Source organism: Podarcis filfolensis (genome assembly GCF_964270895.1).
Source record: "Podarcis filfolensis genome assembly, chromosome: 4".
In the NCBI taxonomy this organism is placed as follows: domain Eukaryota; kingdom Metazoa; phylum Chordata; class Lepidosauria; order Squamata; family Lacertidae; genus Podarcis; species Podarcis filfolensis.
Genome location: NC_139607.1, coordinates 31,930,846 through 31,950,513, shown reverse-complemented (window position 1 = coordinate 31,950,513; position 19,668 = coordinate 31,930,846). Strand labels below are relative to the sequence as shown.

Here is a 19,668-nt window from a genome sequence, read left to right as displayed (position 1 = left end):
CTCTTTTTATGTATTTGTTTGTTTAATATTGAAGAAAATGAGAGAGAGAGAGAGAGAGAGAGAGAGAGAGAGAGAGAGAGAGAGAGAGGCTGTGCTTTGGTGACAGAATTAATCTTGCTGGCTGCCTTCAGCCCCTTTTGGTGGAAAGAGAGGGAATAAGCATTTTAAATCAATCAGTCTCACTCATTTGTTGTTATTTCTCTATTCGCTTGAGATGCTACATTAATTAAGCGGATGCAATTGTGGATCTTCTTCATTATTTGCTCTTTTGACATCTCCGAGATTTCCCAGAAAGGAGCAAGTCATGCAGATATTAAACAAGGCTTTGAACTGGCCTATCTAGCATCAAGTTAACTTCTTGCTCGGGGGCATGGATGACCATGAAGTTCGCTGTGCTTGCAATAGCAGCAACAACCCGGACTTCATTGGCACGAGCCAGCATAACTTGGCAGCGATGAAGAGCGATGTGGCTAGTGCTTCTTCCTGAGAAACAATATGCAGCTACAACCCTACACAAACTTGCTGGGTGGGAGGAAGTCCTACTGGAATCAATGGGACTCATGGCACAGAAACATTTCTGAGCTCACCCCAGTGCGGCTGAGCTATTTAAAAACCATAACAGTCAGTACAACAGCCCTTTCCTCCCAGATATGGAACGAAGCTCTTTTAACAAAACGTGCTCGTTCTTCTTTCATCACATATTGGAGATGCAGATGGCTCATCTGCCGCACAAACTGCCTTCGCTCACGTTCCTGTAAGCTTAAAAAAATGTCCACTTTAATCATACCCATTTTGGGAGAGAATTTATGGTGCAGTTCATATAATGCATCTCCAGAAAGCCACTCTGGCCTCAAGATAAGAAGCAGGGTCCATAGGAGAGGCAATGAGACTCCAAACAGCAATATCCCGAACTGAATGAGGCCAGAGGCCAAGAAGGAAGGGGGTAGAGAAACAAGCAATGGGCAAGGCTGCAGGGGACCTCACACCCCAGCTTATAGGGGGTGGGAACAGAAGGCTGAAGCTCTTAGAGAAGGTGGGGTGGCGCTTCCAGAATACAGCAACCATCAGGCTCAAGGTAGATGCGTCCCCTCCAACATAATAGGGATGTCCTCTTCCATACCCTCCAACATTTCTCTGATGAAATAGGGACATTCTAAGGAAAAGCAGGACGTTCTGGGATCAAATTAGAAACCGGAATGGCTATTGTAAATCTGGGTCTGTCCCTGGAAAATAGGGACACTTGGAGGATTTGTGGAAAATAGGGACACTTGGAGGTAGTCATGCACAGACTGCCACCACCTGGAACTATGTCATAGTGTTTTTTACTTGTAAGGATCTACCATGGAAACCCTGCAGCTCCCAAGCCCACCCAAGACAGACTCTGAGTAGGAACTTCATGAGGAATTTCCTGACTAGGACTTAGCCAGTGGTATGTGGAACAGTGTGTGACTTCAAGCCAGAATGCCTTCCCTACATATACCTGGCTTCTCCTGCATAGGTGGCTCATTATTACTACTCGTGGTATATAAATGCAATGCATCTTGGGTTTTAAAAAGTAAAATTGGTTGGCTTATAGTTCATAGCATTGTTATTCATTATTGTTATTCATTTTTTTATACTGTATTTTATGCTGCTTTTATAATTGTTTTAAAGTGTTTTCAATTTGTTGTTAACCGCCCTGAGCCCGGTTTTTGAACTGGGAAGGGCGGGGTATAAATAAAAAATTATTATTATTATAGCAGAGTTAAATCCAGTTGTATCTTGTTAGAGGATCCCCACTTTTGTTAGCTTTTGTAGAAAGCTGGCTCCAAGTGGATATGTGAAGGGCTCCCTTTTTGTTTTGCTCTCTGGAATCCCTCTAGTTGTGATTCTTGGTTTTTCTGCTCAGCATTGATGGAGTGTGCACTCTTGTTTGATGGCCTGAAAAACCTCAAAACCACGTTTGAGTCGAGACCACAGTGGGGCCAAGAAATCTGCTTGCATTCCATGTAGGGAATAAAGCCTCTGTCTCCAGCTACTTCCTTTTCTCTGCCTGCCTCCTCCAGCTACAGAGCATGTTGCTGCAGCTCCCTGCTTGTGGTCCAGGCCAATTAGCACTTTATTTCAGAAATGGCCAGCGCTTTGAATAGTGGGGACCAGATATTGCAGATTAGGATAGCAATTAATTGATAGCGCTTAGAAAGGGCAGGCTGCCTAACACATGCTAATGATACTCCTCACAGAGGCTCGCACAATCCCCTATACTTTTCAGTGTGTTTTTTTTTTCCTTTTTAATCAGTACGAGAAAAAGAAAATAAGGAGGGGAGGGCAATCATATCGCTTTCTAGCTTCATTCACTTCAAAAGAAATATTTCAGCCAGGATGTCTCAGGGTCATTGTCAGCATCCCAAAACGAGCACAGCAAGAGCTGTCAGATCCGATAGATTTTTTCCCCATCTGCCACTTATTCATGCTGAGTTATACAAGAATTTCCCCATGTTTGGCTTTTTTAAAAAACGGATTTTCAGAAGTGGCAATCATGCTCTGGGATGATGGGAAGGCAGAGAATACCACCTGTTCTTTACGCTTCTCTTGCAGCGGATGTCCCATCTGAAAATGTGAACTTTAGGTCTGACTGTTGCAGAGGAAGGTATGCTCAGACAAATGTCCAGCTCAGTGATCTGGTTCTGCCAGACTCTTGCTGAACTGTTGATTTGCCAAACAATTGCTGCATGCTCGGCTGCCTTTCTTACTGCCTTCACTTTTCCTCTTGACACCGGTCCTACGAAATTGCTGCCCACCTGCACAAAGGGCGGAAGCAGCAGAGGCAGCAAAATTGTGCGACTTCACTCTTCCGATTCACTTCAGGCTCCAGCTCATTGCTCTCTGCATTAAAGCTTTTGGGTTAGAGCCACCCAAAGGTCAGGAATAAGCAGAATCCCATTTCTTTCAATGGAACAGATCTTAAGAGTGTGCTTATGCCCACTGAAATCAGTATAGTCCTTGAAGCTAGCTGGACCCTTTATCTGGAGAAGAAGCAAAGTGCGGGGGTGGGGATATGCCCTCACAGGACATATTATTTTCACTAATACTTTCATTTTCATGCACACTTTCCCCTGATAGATTCATATTTGTGAACATTGGGAGGTTGGAGAATTACATTGCAAAATTCAAAGAAATGCAAAAAGTGTGAATTTAATAGATTCATATTTAAATGCATGGTGAATCAATTTCCTCCTCCATCCCTAATGGCAAGTGGTTGTCTGTAATTTTCTAATAATTTCGCTTAAAGGAACTTTGTGTCACAACCTAAGTTTCATTATCAGTGACCTCACAAAATTATAGTTCCTATAGAGTTGTTCCTGCTGTTTACTTTGAACTCTCCTTCCTTCATAACCACAAAAAAAGAACTGTCAATTTTTACTCATGATCTATTGCTACAATCTGCTCTAATTGTATATTTTATCTTTATGAACGCTGTTTTTATTGTGTTGTGCGAGTTGGTCTTTGACAGTAATAAATTATCTATCTATCTAACTGTCCATAGAAAATGTTTAGTTTGGTTTCTTTGGCATACAGTACTGCGGAAATGCCATTATTTTCATTTTCATGCTACATACAAAGGAAAAGGGAATTCAATATAACTTCCCAACTCAGTCTCTCCATGAATCCATGAAAGTCCTTGTGAAGCCACAGCTTGATTAGTTCTGAACCACAGGGTGATTCCTTACCACTGCTCTATGAAATTTTCTGCCATGTTCATTTGTCACATTGCGTATGCTTTCTTTGTCAATTTTTCCATTAAAGCAGATTGCCAGATTACATTTTTCCATTCTTGAAATGTTTTTCCACCTTCAGTTTTCCCATTTATTGCTGTAACCTGTCTAGCTGCAGCTAAGATAGCAACTTTTTAGCAACATCAAAAGCAGTTAACAATGCAGGTGTCAGGGAAGGTTCTATAGGATGGCTTGTGATTTTACTACATTCCAGTAAGATCCCTCTGCTCTGAAAAGCCTTGTACTATTTTGCATCCCCACCACATATGGATGTATGTGCCCAGTTCCAAGTACCCACGTCACCAACAAATTGGACTCTGTTTGCATTGTAGATGTAACCCTTTGTATCCATTATATAAAATCCTGAAGAACAATAGCAAGGCAAATGGAAATTTTATCTCTGATCCTTAGCTGTGCTTCTTGAATATAAACATTTACCAGTAGTCACTGTAATGAAGGATTCTCTCCTTTATATTTTGCATCATTACAGGTTGTTATTTCTGTTGTGGAGGTGGGGAGATGATTAACAAAATCAGCCCTCCTGGCAAACTGGGAATATCCCCACACAGGCCCAGTTTAGGATATTCCATACTTTTCCTCAGCAGTTCCTTCTTTGAGAAAAATAAGTGGCTCAAGTAAATGTAAACTAAGCTTTAATAATAAAGAAAACTGTAACAAAATCACATAATGAGAGAAACTAAATACAGCAACATGAGTCAAGTCTGAAGCAAGAAACAAGAAGAGGCAGTTGGTCCCTCTTAACTGAAATTTAACGGAAAACCCGAAGGGAGGGGCTGATTCTGGAGCATAAGACACAAGCCCCGCCCACCAGATACCAAACATTCTACAGATCAAATTAGACCCCGATATTTTTCTTACAATTTCTCCGTTGTGTTAATGGAATTAACCTCATTCTAAGGGAAAGAGCTGGTCAGAAATTTGGTAGCTAAAGGATAAAATTTAAAGCAAGAAATATTCCCAGAAAATATTGAAGGCTACAGTTCTTATAACCATTTACTGTATGTGAGACTAAGCCCCATTTAACGGCACTTACTTCTAAGCAGACGTGTGTAGGATTACGGTGTAATTCTTCCTGGAAAGTACAAAAGCTATTTTTATTTTTACTATAGGAAGTTTACTTTAAACAATGTATTTCTTCCCGGAACACTGTGCTTTTAAAAAGGAGCAGAAATAAGCTCCTGTCAGAATTCTATATGGCCTCATTCCCTCAAATGAAAGCCACCCTTTTGAAAAGCAGCCTTATATGTCCCAGCCGTCAAATGCATTTAAAGACATCTGGTGTGAAAGGCAACAAAATTACTAGCCAGTTTCACGAGTGCTTCTTCCTTCTTCCACCCCACCCCCTCCCCCACTCCCACTCCCACTCCCACTCCCACTCCCACATAAACAGTGACCTTATAATAATCATTTTAACGCTATCCCTCCCTTTTCTAATTGTGGCTCCTCAATGTGACAAGCCAAGAAGCCCATCCTACGATGTGCTGTGCCGAAGCAGCGGCTCACATCAGATCAGGGGTAAAGTGAGCAGCAGCAGCAGTACCAGAGGGAAATTGCATCCCTTTTTCCCTGCCACGTGGGTGCAACCTCCACATTTCTCTCCTTGCCCCCGCCACCCCTCGCAATTTCAGGGCAGGAAAGGGCTAGCAGTACTAAATCCCAAGGGTTGCTCATTTCAGCGTTGTCTCCCGTGAAGAGAGCAAGACATCGGCTTCGTTGCTACTAATCCTTTCCTCTCTCCCCCCCACTCCCCAGAAAACAGTTAATTAGATGGTGCAAGCATCTGAAATTGCCGGTAACGAGAAAGAAAAAGCGGCAGATTCTGGGTAAGAAAACTTGCTAAGGATTGATAGTCCAACACTACCAACCAGTTTGGCCAATCTGACTTTAACAGCCCTGCAGCTCCATGTCTGGCTGGTGGTTTCAAACCAATAGGTGAGATTTTATTCATTAGTTAAATTTATATCTCAGGGCGGTTCACAGAGACTGAGCCTGCTCACATGCCCATCTCATCCACTCCCAGACTCCTCTCCTGACTCGCTACTCATTCCCTTGGCACGATGGGCAGGATGTACCACTGTGACCCGCCCTGCTTTGCTCATGTTCACTGGATGGGTGTAGGTTCATCTGAACCAAATCGGGTGGGCAGAGAAGACAACGTTTCTTTCCGGAGCTAACTGAAGTCAGGAAGGTGGCTTGGGACAGACTGCACAAATGGGCCCTCTGCAACTCAGCTGCGTCTTTTTAGAGGTCTTCCAGAGGCACTGTTTTGCTTATATAAAGGTAAAGGTAAAGGGACCCCTGACCATTAGGTCCAGTCACGGACAACTCTGGGGTTGCAGCGCTCATCTTGCTTTATTGGCCGAGGGAGCCGGTGTACAGCTTCTGGGTCATGTGGCCAGCATGACTAAGCCGCTTCTGGCGAACCAGAGCAGCGCACGGAAACGCCGTTTACCTTCCCGCCGGAGCGGTACCTATTGATCTACTTGCACATTGATGTGCTTTCGAACTGCTAGGTTGGCAGGAGCAGGGACAGAGCAACGGGAGCTCACCCTGTCGCAGGGATTCGAACCGTCGACCTTCTGATCAGCAAGTCCTAGGCTCTGTGGTTTAACCCACAGCGCCACCCGCGCTTATATATTTGTCAACAAAACCCAATGCCAGAAAGCGATTGCGGTTGTCACTCATTCCAAGGGATCTGAAGCTGGTAGGATTGCCACTCTCGCATCTCACTAGCCAGGGAAGTAGGAAAGAGATAAAACACTACAGTTTGAAGGGCAAAACGTCCCTCTTTTCCTCCCTGATAGAAGGGGCATTGGTGTCATGCCTACCTTTTAACATTGCTGGGAAGACACTCGATTTGACATGCGGTGCAATGAACATGTGCTCATTTAGTGGCCTGAGTACAAGGCATACATATGTCAGCAAAGAGACGGGAGGAGGATGAATGCAGATAGAAATGGCATCAGGCCCACCAGCTGTGGCCTGAACTTTCTTCAGGAGATTGAGACTTCTTCCTTGGCGAGCTGTAACAAGCGGTGCTTCGTAATCAACTCCTTTGAGGACAAGCGACGAATGAGTCAGAGCTCTGAGGTTACACAAGCCTCGCAAAGTGGGGGGGGGGAGAGATGGCTGCCTCCAGCAATGAGAAGAAAGCTTTCATTTAAAACCCCAGCAGGAGTGTCTTTTGTGACTTGTTCGGTTTGTAAGAATAATTCGGGAGCTTTTATCAAAATAAAAAGAAACCGCCACACAGTTAAACATGTTCTCTCGCTGAGTGAAAATAATTAAAGCCGGACCCAAAAATAGAGCAGAAAGGCAGGGTTTGGGCCAAGCAGAGGACGCCCTCACAATGTCTCTTCAGTTTTAGTATTAGACTCGTAAAAGAAAGGGCGGGAGTGAAAATAGCCCTGGAAATATTTTTTACTTGGCCTCTTTCAATCCTAGCGAGTGGATTTTGTTGCTGGTTGTGCTGCACACAGGTATCTCAAGCACAAACCCTGTTGCACCTTTTCCCACACGAATGGAGCGTAGTTTTAACCACCTAGGATCCCACCATGATGCCTGAAGCAAAGAACAAGATGGCGTCCCAGTTCCACATACAGAAGCAATGGCACTGACAGCTAAATCTTACTTTGATCTTGGAAATGGTGCTGTGTTCCTCCGTACCTGAGGGCGAGGCTAGCTTAGGGGACACAGCTCTGTCTTCCAACACCTTGTGGCAGCTCCCCAGTGCCCATCATCTGATGCCTGATGCAGCTGCCTCACTTTGCCTCATGGTAGGACCAGCCCTGACTGTTAAGAGCCGTGGCGCCTCTGCTGAACCCGGAGTATGTTGCCCCAATACACACCAAATAAAAGAACACTCCCATTTGTTGGAACTGTCCTTGACACTCCATTTGTCTCCCTTATTATACAGTTCGGCACAGGATGAGGAAGCAGTTCATTTTGCTTGCTTCGGTGTACACACACATATTGCAGCCACAGAGATGTCCCAGCCGCAGTGATGCTGATCTTGGCTGGCTGGTTGGCTGCCTTGACCCATGGCCTTCTTCCAATGCATCACAGGCAGTTGCAGTGGGAAAGCCCCTTTCACCAAGTGACTGGGCAAAAGGCAGCACTCCAGCAGGCCTCGCAGATGCACATGCATTCCTCTGCTCATGTGCCACACACTGGCCCTGCAGCATTTGTGTAGGCAGAAAGGGAGCAGGCACCAGGTGCAGCAGGGAGCAAGGTGTTGGAGGGCAGAGTGGTGTGTGCCTGCCCTACACTTCCTAAGCTCACCTGCTGCCCTCAGGTGTGGTGGTAGAGCTTGTCTCATCACCAGCCTTGAGGCTGAAGATTCAGTTGTCCATCTGGTTGGCTCCTGTACATGGAGTGGGCAGGAGAGCACTATCTTAGGCAGAGAAATGTTTTCTGCCAGCCCCTTAAATTGGACTAAACATCACTGCAGCAATGTGAGAAGAAGACAAAGGGGAGTACAGCTCGTACATCTCTGCAGCAAAACACAGAGGGTTTCCTATTTATGGCTGCCATATCAAAATCTCTCCAAAGGAGGCAAGGAGGAGGAATGGTGGGCTTTGCAAAACATAGCCACTGGAGTTTTGCAAATACAAGATGATCCTTTAAAGCCAGGAACAATATTTTTAAAATGCGAACATCTGGCATCCTTAGCCTCAGGAGTCTACTTTCAAGCACAGGATTCTTATCATCATTCATCTTTGTAAAATTTTTGGAATCACTTCTTTTGGATCATGAAGGCAAATGCTCAGCTATGGCGAAAAATATTCCTATGCAAGTAAGCAGGAGAGTTTCAGAGATGACTCTGAAAATACTTTCAGTTGCTCCAGCAATTGGAATCATTCCAGTTTCTTCATAGCTCCTGAACAATGTATCTGTCAATAAGGAATCTGCATATTACAATGCCTCTGGGATTGGGGCACCCTGATTTTTTTAAAAGGAGGAAATAGCAAAGACCATTAGGTAATAATTTTGACTCAGTAATAATACTCATAATAATTATGCGCTGAATTATGGCATTAAATATTTTAAAACCAAATCTGAAAAAACAGGGTATGTGTTTTCGTACTGAAAACACAAGGAAATCTGTATCTAAAAGGTGCTATACAATCAAATTACTTGTTAGTAACCTGAGGAGTTATGACAAAAGGAAACCAATTTTCTGTGAGTCCCAGTTTTCTATCTGTAAAATGGATGACCTGTTTTCCCAGGGTTAGGCTCCTGCTGACTGACTTTCCAAATCAGAGGTTGGAATTTACCTTAAGTTCCAAAGAACAATTTCTAGTACTGAGTACCATAGTAAACAAAAAACAAAAAAATATATTGGGTCAGTTGGCTTGAGTCTATTTTCCCCCTCAAACTTCCTGTAGATTCTTTCGTACATTGGCGGTCACATTTCCCTCCCGTGACACCACAGCAATGTCTGTGGAGGACTGGTTTCACATGATAACATCCTTGGACCCTGCCACACCAAGTCTTCAGAATGAGCCAGAAGTTTCTCATGTCCCCTGTGCAGACTTTTCTAAGAACTTGCCAATTAGTAAAGGAGCATCAGCCTCTCAGCTAGATTCAGTGGCAAGCGTTCCTAATATTTAAAGTTCATCATGGCAGTGTCTATTATAATTCAGCACATAATTCAGTCCAGTTGCAATGCAAAAGCAGAACATGTAATGCTTGACGTCATCGTTTACCCTCTTGGGAGCTGAATTTATTGACTAGAAAAGAAAAGAAAAAAGAAAACCAGCACAGGAATACATACTTCTGGACAAACAATCTACTTTGCAGAATCCTCTAGTATTATCACAGCAACAGAAGGCCTTCCCACCTTGAGGTATTTGCTTAGTTCACTGCTGGGATTTTTAAAATAAGGATCACTTTGCTATACTCTCTGAGATTTCTTGACTGCTGGCTCTATTACTGTTATCTAACTCTGCCACTGCCTGGGGGGCATTTAGCTACCCACTTAAACTTTGGGGAAATTATTTTACCCAATATTAGTTTATCATTTTTTTCCCAATAATGGCTATCTAGGATGAAACGGAGGGAGCTGAGAAGAAGCCAGTGGCTGAGATATCCCCCACCCCCAACATCCCCGCGATGCCAGGTTCATTTCAAGATGTAATCAGATTTGGAAGAAGTCCCCAAAGAATTTTCACACGGCTGCTCATAATTAAAGAGGGAATGTGATCTCGGTGGCAGCTCTTGATGTGGTTGGCAGGCAGGCAAGCGGCCTCCAGAATTCATTGCATCCTCAAGAGGCTGGCGGTTCTGTCTGTCGTCACGGATTTTCTTGGCCAGGGCCCAGGGCAGATGAATGCCTCACACTGTTTAATGTTGCAGTGAGAAGGGTGGGGAATGGAAGGTTTTTGCGGTGAAGGCTGGGGGGGGGGTGGCTAAGAGAAGCAAGAGCAAAGTAGGTTGGAGAACATGATCTCATTTTAAAAAAACAACACAAAGCGACATAGGAGGCTGCCTTGTACTGCGCTAGACCATTGGTCCATCTAACTCAGCAGTGTTTACATGGACTGGCAGTGGCTCTCCAGGATTGATTGACTGTTTATGATTCATTTTATTATTCATTTATTGAATTTATATACCACCCTATACCCGGAGGTCCCAGGGCGATTCACAGAAAAGATCAACATAAAAACCACAATATATACAGTGATACCTTGGTTCCCGAACGGCTTAGCTGCCGAACAAATAGGCTCCCAAACGCCGCAAACCCAGAAGTGAGTGTTCCAGTTTGTGAAGGTTTTTCGGAAGCTGGATGTCTGACGCAGCTTCCGCAGCTTCGGACTGAGTGCAGGAAGCTCCTGCAGCCAATCATCAGCCGTGCCTTGGTTTTCAAATGGTTTCGGGAGTCGAATGGACTCCCGGAAAGGATTAAGTTTGAGAACCAAGGTGCCATTGTAATCAAAATAAAAACAACAACCCAATAACACACCCCCCCAAAAAGAAACATATTTTAAAAAGGGCATAGGATGTGAATCAGATCAACCAAAGGCCTGTTTAAAAAGGATTGATTGCATTTCTATTGCACTTGTTTTTTACACGGCGCTCAAAGTGGCCTACATGGTTCTCCCCTTCCTCATTTAAATCTCACAACAGCCCTACGAGGTAAGATGGGCTGAGAGGCAGTGGCTGGTCCCGAGATCACCCAGTGAGCTTCATAGCTGAATGGGGATTTGAACCCTGGTCTCCCAGGTCCTAGTCCATCACTCTAACCGCTGCACCACACTGGTTCTCAGGGTTTAGAGAGACGGGGTTCTCTGCAGTCCTACCAGGAGATGCTGGGGATTGAACCAGGAGCTTCTTACATGCAACACTGATGCTTTGCCACTGAGCTATGACCCTCAAACTTTCAATTTCTCTTTTGTGAGGATATCAAGCCACACGCTGTCTTAGCAGCTCCCCCAAAGAAAGCCAGGACATTGCTTCAGAGGGGAGGAGGAAAGAGGGCAAGTCATATCACCCACACATTCACATGATAAAAAGTCTCAGGGGACTTCAGATTCAGGCTGTGTACATACTCTACATTTAAAGCGCTTCCGAAGCACATTCCCCCCCCCCCTCAGAGAATTCTGGCCACCGTGGTTTATGCCTCACAGAGCTCCAATTCCCAGAAACCCTTAACAAACTACAGTGCCCAGAATTTTCTGAGGGCAAAGAATGTGCTTTGGATGTGATTTAAAGGTATAGTGTGTCCTTGTCCTCAGACTCTCCAATGTTTTCACTTCCCCGTCCCTGGGTGATCTCCTGCAGGGTGGGCACAAGTTCTTGGCAGTGATGGCTGGTGTTCACTGCAGTTGCAGAAGACAACAGCAGGCAGACTGTAGACAGAGACAGAGCAAATGGTTACCTTATGACCAGAGAGTCACCTGAGGCTCCATGTTGCTGTGACAAAGAAGCTGCTGCGTATCCCATTTTATCGAAATGCTGCCCCCCACCTCCCCAGGAACGCTTCTAAAGAACCATTTTCAATTGCTCTTCCGCAAATACAATACAAATCCCTCAAGGAATGTTATTCACACCAAGTAAAGGCCTCTTCAGCAACTGTAAATTGCCCAGGGGAAAACTCACTCCTGCTATCGCAATCATCTCATCTTCTAATTGGTAATTGACTTTCTCACCAGTCATTTTAATCCAGGGCTGTCTGATGTTTGCTGGAGATCAGCAGCTGCTCTTTACCCCACCAGATATTCAGGAAGGCACTCCAAAGCTAGCTGGGATGTGTGACTAGAACACCCTCTCTGAGGATGCTACTAATTGCATGGACGTCGCTTTTCAGTGTTTCAGTGTTTCAGTGTTTCAACCAAGACTTTTGAAAGTTGCTTAGTGGGCTCAGATGTATCTGTGGATTACAATAACCCATATTTAGTGTGTGCAAACCTCAGGTTGCCCCCACTGGACAACATAAAATCAAAGGCAATCATGTGGTAGCAGAACACATGTTTTGCACAAAAAAGTTCTGCAGACCCTCTAAGTGTCCCTATTTTCCAGGGACAGTCCCCGATTTACAGAAGCCATCCTAGTTTTTTATTTGATCCCGGAATGTCCCCCTTTTCTGTAGGACATCCCTATTTTCATCGGAGAAATGCTGGAGGGTATGGAGTTATCCCACCTCCTAGCCATCTTAAGGCAGCCCTGTATAGGGAAGTTTTTTTTAATGTTAAATGTTTTTATGTGTGTTGGAAGCTGCCCAGAATGATGATGATGCTATTATTATTGTTGTTATTATCATCATCAACATCATCATCATCATCATCATTATTATTATTGTATAGGACAACCCTATTTTCATTGGAGAAATGTTGGAGGGTATGGGTCTGATGTTCAGGATGTGGCATAGAAGCTAACTCCTGGGGGCTGAGGGGTCTTTGGCCCCCCAATAAAGTATTTTAGGGGGCCAGGGGCCCCAAAGTTGACGGGCATTGCCATTCAAGTGGTGTGCGTGCACCACATCATGTGATTGTGTGGGGCAGGGCTCCCCAAATATTTTATTCAAGTTGGCATGTGGTATGTGGCATCTTCTGCTGAAGAATCTCATATCAGAAGACTGAGCAGAACCAGTGGATCAGTCAGATCAATGGTCTAACTCCATATAAAAACACCTAATATTCTTATGTGCGTGGGGCTACCCCACTGTAGGAACTGTTGGGCTCATGACCTCAAAAAACTCGCGAAATAGGTATAAATTTTACAGATTCTGCCCCTTCATTGTTTAAATTGTTTAAACTGGACTTCTCCACAACCCTTCCCCTCTGCAGGGAGGTGGGACCAATTCGGATGGTCCGCCCCCGCCACTTAATGGATCCAAATGGTTTCCGGAGAGTGGTAGGGGATGCTTTATCCCATGTTGATGGCCTTTCAGCTGATTCCCTGGTGGCCCGCTGGAATGCGGAGTTAACCAGGGCTATCAACTGTCTGGCTCCGAAGCGCCCTCTCCGATTGTATGGAGCCCGGACAGCCCCGTGGTTTTCTTTGGAGCTGAGGGCGATGAAACAATCGCTGAGACGGCTAGAGCGTCGGTGGCAGAAAACTCACTCCGAATCTGACCGGACACAGGTTAGAGCTCAACGTCGAGCCTACCAAGTGGCGATAGCGACGGCGAAGAAAACTTTCTTCGCCGCCTCTATTGCATCTGCAGAAAATAGTAGCAGGAGACTCTTTCAGGTGGTTCGCAATTTAACGGAACCACCTTTACCACCGGGGCCTTGTAAAGACCCCAAGATCTCCTGCAACGATTTTGCAAAGTTTTTTGCAGATAAAATCACTCATATTCGGAAGGAGCTAGACACCACCGTGGGAGCAGGGCTGGGGCGGGAGAGTGCTAGAGCTCTGTCTGGTCAAGTTGCATGGAATCAATTTCAATCCGTTACCCCCGAGGATGTGGACAGGCTGCTTGGACGCGTGAAACCAACCACCTGTCTCCTTGATCCTTGCCCATCCTGGCTAATAAAAGCAAGCCAGGAAGGACTGGGCGATGGGCTCTGCGGGGTGGTGAATGCTTCCCTCTGTGAGGGAACATTCCCAGATCCGCTGAAAGAGGCGGTCATTAAACCGCTTCTTAAAAAACCATCTTTAGACCCGGCCAGTATGGCCAACTATCGCCCAGTCTCAAATCTTCCATTCTTGGGCAAGGTGATTGAGCGCGTGGTTGCTGAACAACTCCAGGCACGCCTGGAGGATGCGGACCATTTGGATCCCTTCCAATCGGGATTCAGGCCTCATCATGGGACTGAAACTGCCTTGGTCGCGCTGGTTGATGATTTCCGGCGAGCTAGGGACAAAGGTGAGAGTTGTTTCCTAGTTCTGCTGGATCTCTCAGCGGCCTTTGATACAATCGACCATAACATCCTTCTGGACCGTCTTGAGGGGCTGGGAGCTGGGGGCACTGTTATACAGTGGTTTCGCTCCTTCCTCCTGGGCCGTGTTCAGAAAGTGGGGGGGATGAGTGTTCAGACCCCTGGGCCCTCACTTGTGGGGTGCCTCAGGGTTCCGTCCTCTCCGCCATGCTTTTTAACATCTATATGAAGCCGCTGGGAGAGATCATCAGGGGGTTTGGACTGGGTGTCCATCAATATGCAGATGATACCCAGCTCTACCTCTCTTTCAAATCAGAACCAGTGAAGGCGGTGAAGGTCCTGTGTGAGTGCCTGGAGGCGGTTGGAGGATGGATGGCGGCTAATGGATTGAAGTTGAATCCTGACAAGACAGAAGTACTGTTTTTGGGGGACAGGAGGCGGGCTGGTGTGGAGGACTCCCTGGTCCTGAATGGGGTAACTGTGCCCCTGAAGGACCAGGTGCGCAGCCTGGGAGTCATTTTGGACTCACAGCTGTCCATGGAGGCGCAGGTAAATTCTGTATCCAGGGCAGCTGTCTACCAACTCCACCTGGTACGCAGGCTGAGACCCTACCTGCCCGCGGACTGTCTCGCCAGAGTGGTGCATGCTCTAGTTATCTCCTGCTTGGACTACTGCAATGTGCTCTACGTGGGGCTACCTTTGAAGGTGACTCGGAAACTACAACTAATCCAGAATGCAGCAGCTTGACTGGTGACTGGGGGCGGCCGCCGAGACCACATAACACCGGTCTTGAAATACCTACATTGGCTCCCAGTACGTTTCCAAGCACAATTCAAAGTGCTGGTGTTGACCTTTAAAGCCCTAAACGGCCTCGGCCCAGTATACCTGAAGGAGCGTCTCCACCCCCATCGTTCTGCCCGGACGCTGAGGTCCAGCGCCGAGGGCCTTCTGACGGTTCCCTCATTGCGAGAAGCAAAACTACAGGGAACCAGGCAGAGGGCCTTCTCGGTAGTGGCGCCCGCCCTGTGGAACGCCCTCCCATCAGATGTCAAAGCGATAAATAACTACCTGACATTCAGAAGACATCTTAAGGCAGCCCTGTTCAGGGAAGTTTTTAATCTGTGATATTTTAGTGTATTTTTTGTTTCTATGGAAGCCGCCCAGAATGGCTGGGAAACCCAGCCAGATGGGCGGGGTACAAATAATAAATTATTATTATTATTATTATTATTATTATTATTATTATTATTATTAAATTGGACATTTATCCCTAGCAGTGACTCTGCAGAAGGTTCTGAAGAAATAGCCACGGTGCTTCAAATCAAACTTAGGTTTAACCCTTATATCAGACGCTTAGCAATTTCCCTAGCCTAGAACTGCAAGATGCTCTCCTCAGTTGTTTGGAGGTCAATGTCAAGTGGTATAAATGGAGATGGCAGGTTTGAGTCTGGGTGGATCTGAGTCGAGGACTCAGAAGGGAGCAGAAGATTGAGGAAAGAAGCTTCTGCCCAGATTGCTGCAATGTTTTGAGCCAGCTCTATTTGTTGAAAAGTAGGGATGAGCTCAAGCTAAAAGCAGTGAACTCCACACTCTGACGGGTTCATCTTGAAAAATGAATTCTGCAGCTTGTTCGTATCAGTGCATATTTGTAATCCTTTAACTGCATTAAAAAAGCAAGGTTACTGGATTTTTTCTGGGACAATTTCGTAAGTGTCTCCGCAAAACTGTCCGAGTAAGCAGAATAACAATGGTGAGGAGGGGAAAGTTTGTCTTCCAAACATATTCATGCAGCTGATAACAGCAAAAAATAAACGAAAGCTTCAAAAGCAGAAACCTGAATAGCTGAGTGGTGCAGTTTTCAACTATGACCTCAAGAATATTGAAGAACTTAGGGTCGTGGTACAATTTGGTACAGTTCTAGGACTGTGGCTGAATCCCACCATGGAACTTGTCTCCAGGGACATGCTATCATGGACATAGAGATATCTATCTTGGCCAGATCTCTGTATTTGCACACTGATACCGACTCTTGGGTAGCATTATCCAGACTTGGACAAGATCAAGTTCATCCCATTTAAGGAACGTGTCTCAGTCCCAAAGGCAGGAGTGCCATTTAGGGGGGCCGGAACTCACCAGAACTCAGTTCCAGCACCTCTCAGGTGGGTTCCAGCACCTTTGGGTTAGCGCCATTGCCATTCTAAGAGAACAAGGGAGGCATTCATGGTGAGTCATAGTGTTGGAAAGGACCAAAGGGACATTTAGTCCAAATCCTGTTTTGCTTTGGGGCAGGGTCCATACTACGTACCATACAGTTAAGGCGAATTGAAAGCACATAACTTCCCCCAAAGAATCCCAGGAACCATACCTTGTCAAGAGTGCTATGAACAGTACCTTTGTGAGAAGCAAACCACAGTTCCCAGAATTCTTTGCTCTCCCTCATTTTTTTGGTCCAGATTTTCCCCCCGCCCCTTCTTTCAGCAGCTGTCCAGCGATTGCCAGGTCTGTCAAGGCAGATCCAGATAAATTTCTGGCCTGTGTAGCTAACAAGCTTCTCCCGTTTTGTGTGTGAGCAGGCTACCCTTCCCATTTTGAAATAAATTTTATTTTATTAATAAAGTAAACCGAAGATAAAGAGCATAAAGAAATACTGTTGCAGCAAGCTGAAAGAAGCATAAGGACAGACGTTGTCATTGAACCTTTTCCAAAACATTTCAAAAAATACCCAGTTCCCCCCATAAACCTGTTAGGCTGGTTTATATGTATTCTTGTATGTTAGATTGATCATAATTACTATGGTCCAAATTTTCTTGATCCATTCAGCTTGAACCATTCAGGAGAGATGCTTCCCCACCCCCACTCCTTTTTAGCTATTATAACCTTAGCAGCAGTTATAAGGCTGAACACCTAGGACTTGCCGATCAGAAGGTCGGTGGTTCGAATCCCCGCGACGGGGTGAGCTCCCATTGTTTGGTCCCTGCTCCTGCCAACCTAGCTGTTCAAAAGCACGTCATAGTGCGAGTAGATAAATAGGTACCGCTGCGGCGGGAAGGTAAACGGCATTTCCATGCACTGCTCTGGTTTGCCAGAAGCGGCTTAGTCATGCTGGCCACATGACCCGGAAGCTGTACACCGGCTCCCTCGGCCAATAAAGCGAGATGAGCGCCGCAACCCCAGAGTTGGCCACGACTGGACCTAATGGTCAGGGGTCCCTTTACCTATCAAGAATAGCATCTTTTAGATAGCCAAGCAGAAATATTCAACCTGAAATATGCTTTAAATGCATGGTGTGAACACAATCTGTGTTCCGAGAGCCAGAAGTAAATATTTTGCCATAAACAAGGAAGCTCTAAATAGATGACTGTGCTGTATTGTAGATAATAATTCGGAAAGAATTTCCCCTTCCTTTCAAGTGGACAGCACTGTTGATCTGGTAGGGCTGCTGGGGGCGGGGGGGAGGGCGCAGGGAGAGATGGCTAAAGTTGCTTTGTGAGTCAGGTATGGCAGAAGGTCACAAGACATCCATCCTTCTTTTATGATATCAAACTAGCGCGCTTGCCAATCCAACCCACTCCAGGCCTGTATGTGCTGATGCAGCAGTCTTCCCCATCAGGCTAACAGGCTTGGTTTCAATCAATATCTCCTGCTCTGGTTCATCTGAACTTTCTGTTAGATCCTGCCACTTCTATCATGCACAGATCATATCAGAGTGACAACTGTGAAAAACGCTTGGCTGTTGCTTTAATGATAATGAAATGTGGTGTGAGATCTAGCTAAACTAGAGGAAGTTTCTGCCATCTGGTGGTGAACTGAAAAACCAAAAGGCCTGAACATTTATGTCTCATTGACATTTGCCTGAATTGTTCCACCTTGCCCCAAAGGAGGGTAATAATGCATCATGGGAGACCCTCCGACTGTCCCTAATTTCCAGGGATGGTCCTGGATTTACCAGAAGCCGTCTTGGTTTTTTATTTGATCCTGGAATGTCCCACTTTTCCTTAGGATGCTCCTGTTTTCATCAGAGAAATGTTGGAGGGTCTGAAGTTATGGAGTTATATGACACCCCCCCCCCCCCCGGCCAGCCAAAGAGATAACTATACAGCTTTTAGAAGACATCTGAAGGCAGCCCTGTATAGGGAAGGTTTTTTTAATGTTTATTATGTTTTCATATATGTTGGAAGCTGCCCAGAGTGGCTGGGGCAGCCCAGTCAGATGAGTAAGATATTATTATTATTATTAATAATAATAATAATATGATGGTGGTGATGATGATGATGATGATGGAATAGGACATCCCTGTTTTCATCAGAGAAATGCTGGAGGATACATAACGGGGTGTTTGCTTCTACATTTGTTAAGTCCAATGTCTGCCAGATCTATATCTCTCACTGTGGTGGCATCAAGTTCCCTATGTGTGAAATTATGGCCAAGCCTGGCAATCATTTTAGTTTTATTTCCTTGCTGTGATGCTGTGGCCACAGTGCAGGGCTTCTCTTTTGTTGTGAGAGAGATAACTCACAGACAAGGGTGCAGCCAAGCAAAGGGTTACACAAGCCTTTTCAACCCATCTTCATATGCAAAATTCAGAGTACAGGATAAATGGGGCTACCCATTTCATACCCTCCATCATTTCTCTGATGCAAATATGAACATCCTATTCCATACCTTCCAATATTTCTCTGATAAAAATAGGATATCCTAAGGAAAAGCAGGAGATTCTGGGATCAAGTCAGATACCAGGATGGCTTCTGTAAATCTGGGACTGTCCCTGAAAAATAAGGACACTTGGAAGGGCTGATTTAGTAGTCCTGTGAGGTGCAGTTCATGACTCTTGCCCAGGAAGGCAACACCTAAACAAAGCAGAAAGCAAGGCAGAAATTTCTACAAGCCATCATGTCAGTGCATAGACTACAATGCCGGGTGTGGTTGCCAGTTCCTCTCTCAGTTTGAGGACTCTGCAGTAGCTGATCACACTTTTGGTTAGGAACAACAACAGCTTCTTTTTCTTGATGTTGGATAAGACTGACATCAGTCCAAAGAGACTTATGAGACACGGTAGAGAAGACGGGGGGGGGGGGGACATTTATCAAAGCTGTGCAGGTCCAACAAGGCTTAGATTCCAGATAGGTTAGATGATAAGGTGTGGCAGGAGAGAAGCAAACATGATTTAAAAGGAAAATGCCAAACTGACTCCCACAATCTGATAACAACAAAAACATTCCATCCAGCTGACATTGAAGTGAGACAGTCAAGCCATCCCCCCCCCCCCAAACTCATAACCTGCAACAGCCCGTTTTGTCCGGGGCAGCCATGATTTCCATAAAGGCATCCTGGGTTCTTCTTGATCCTGGGGTGCCCTGATTTTCCCTGGTCAGCAGAAAGAGGCTGAGGCAGCGACATTGGGAAGGAAGCTTGAGAGTTCATTTTGTGGCAATCCTATTCTGAACTAGGGCTTAGTGTGTGTGCGCTCTCTCTCTCTCTCTCTCACACACACACACACACACACACACACACACACACCCCTCTGTTTTTGGTCCTGGGAAGCAACAATGAACTGCTAAGGATGTGTT

General features: G+C 45.5%; 1 long non-coding RNA gene across 1 annotated transcript in view; it reads right to left on the bottom strand.

Annotated features, from left to right (window-relative positions):
• LOC310761285 overlaps positions 1–19,668 on the bottom strand; it is a 70,575-nt gene that overhangs the window by 48,095 nt on the left and 2,812 nt on the right. The window lies entirely within an intron of this gene.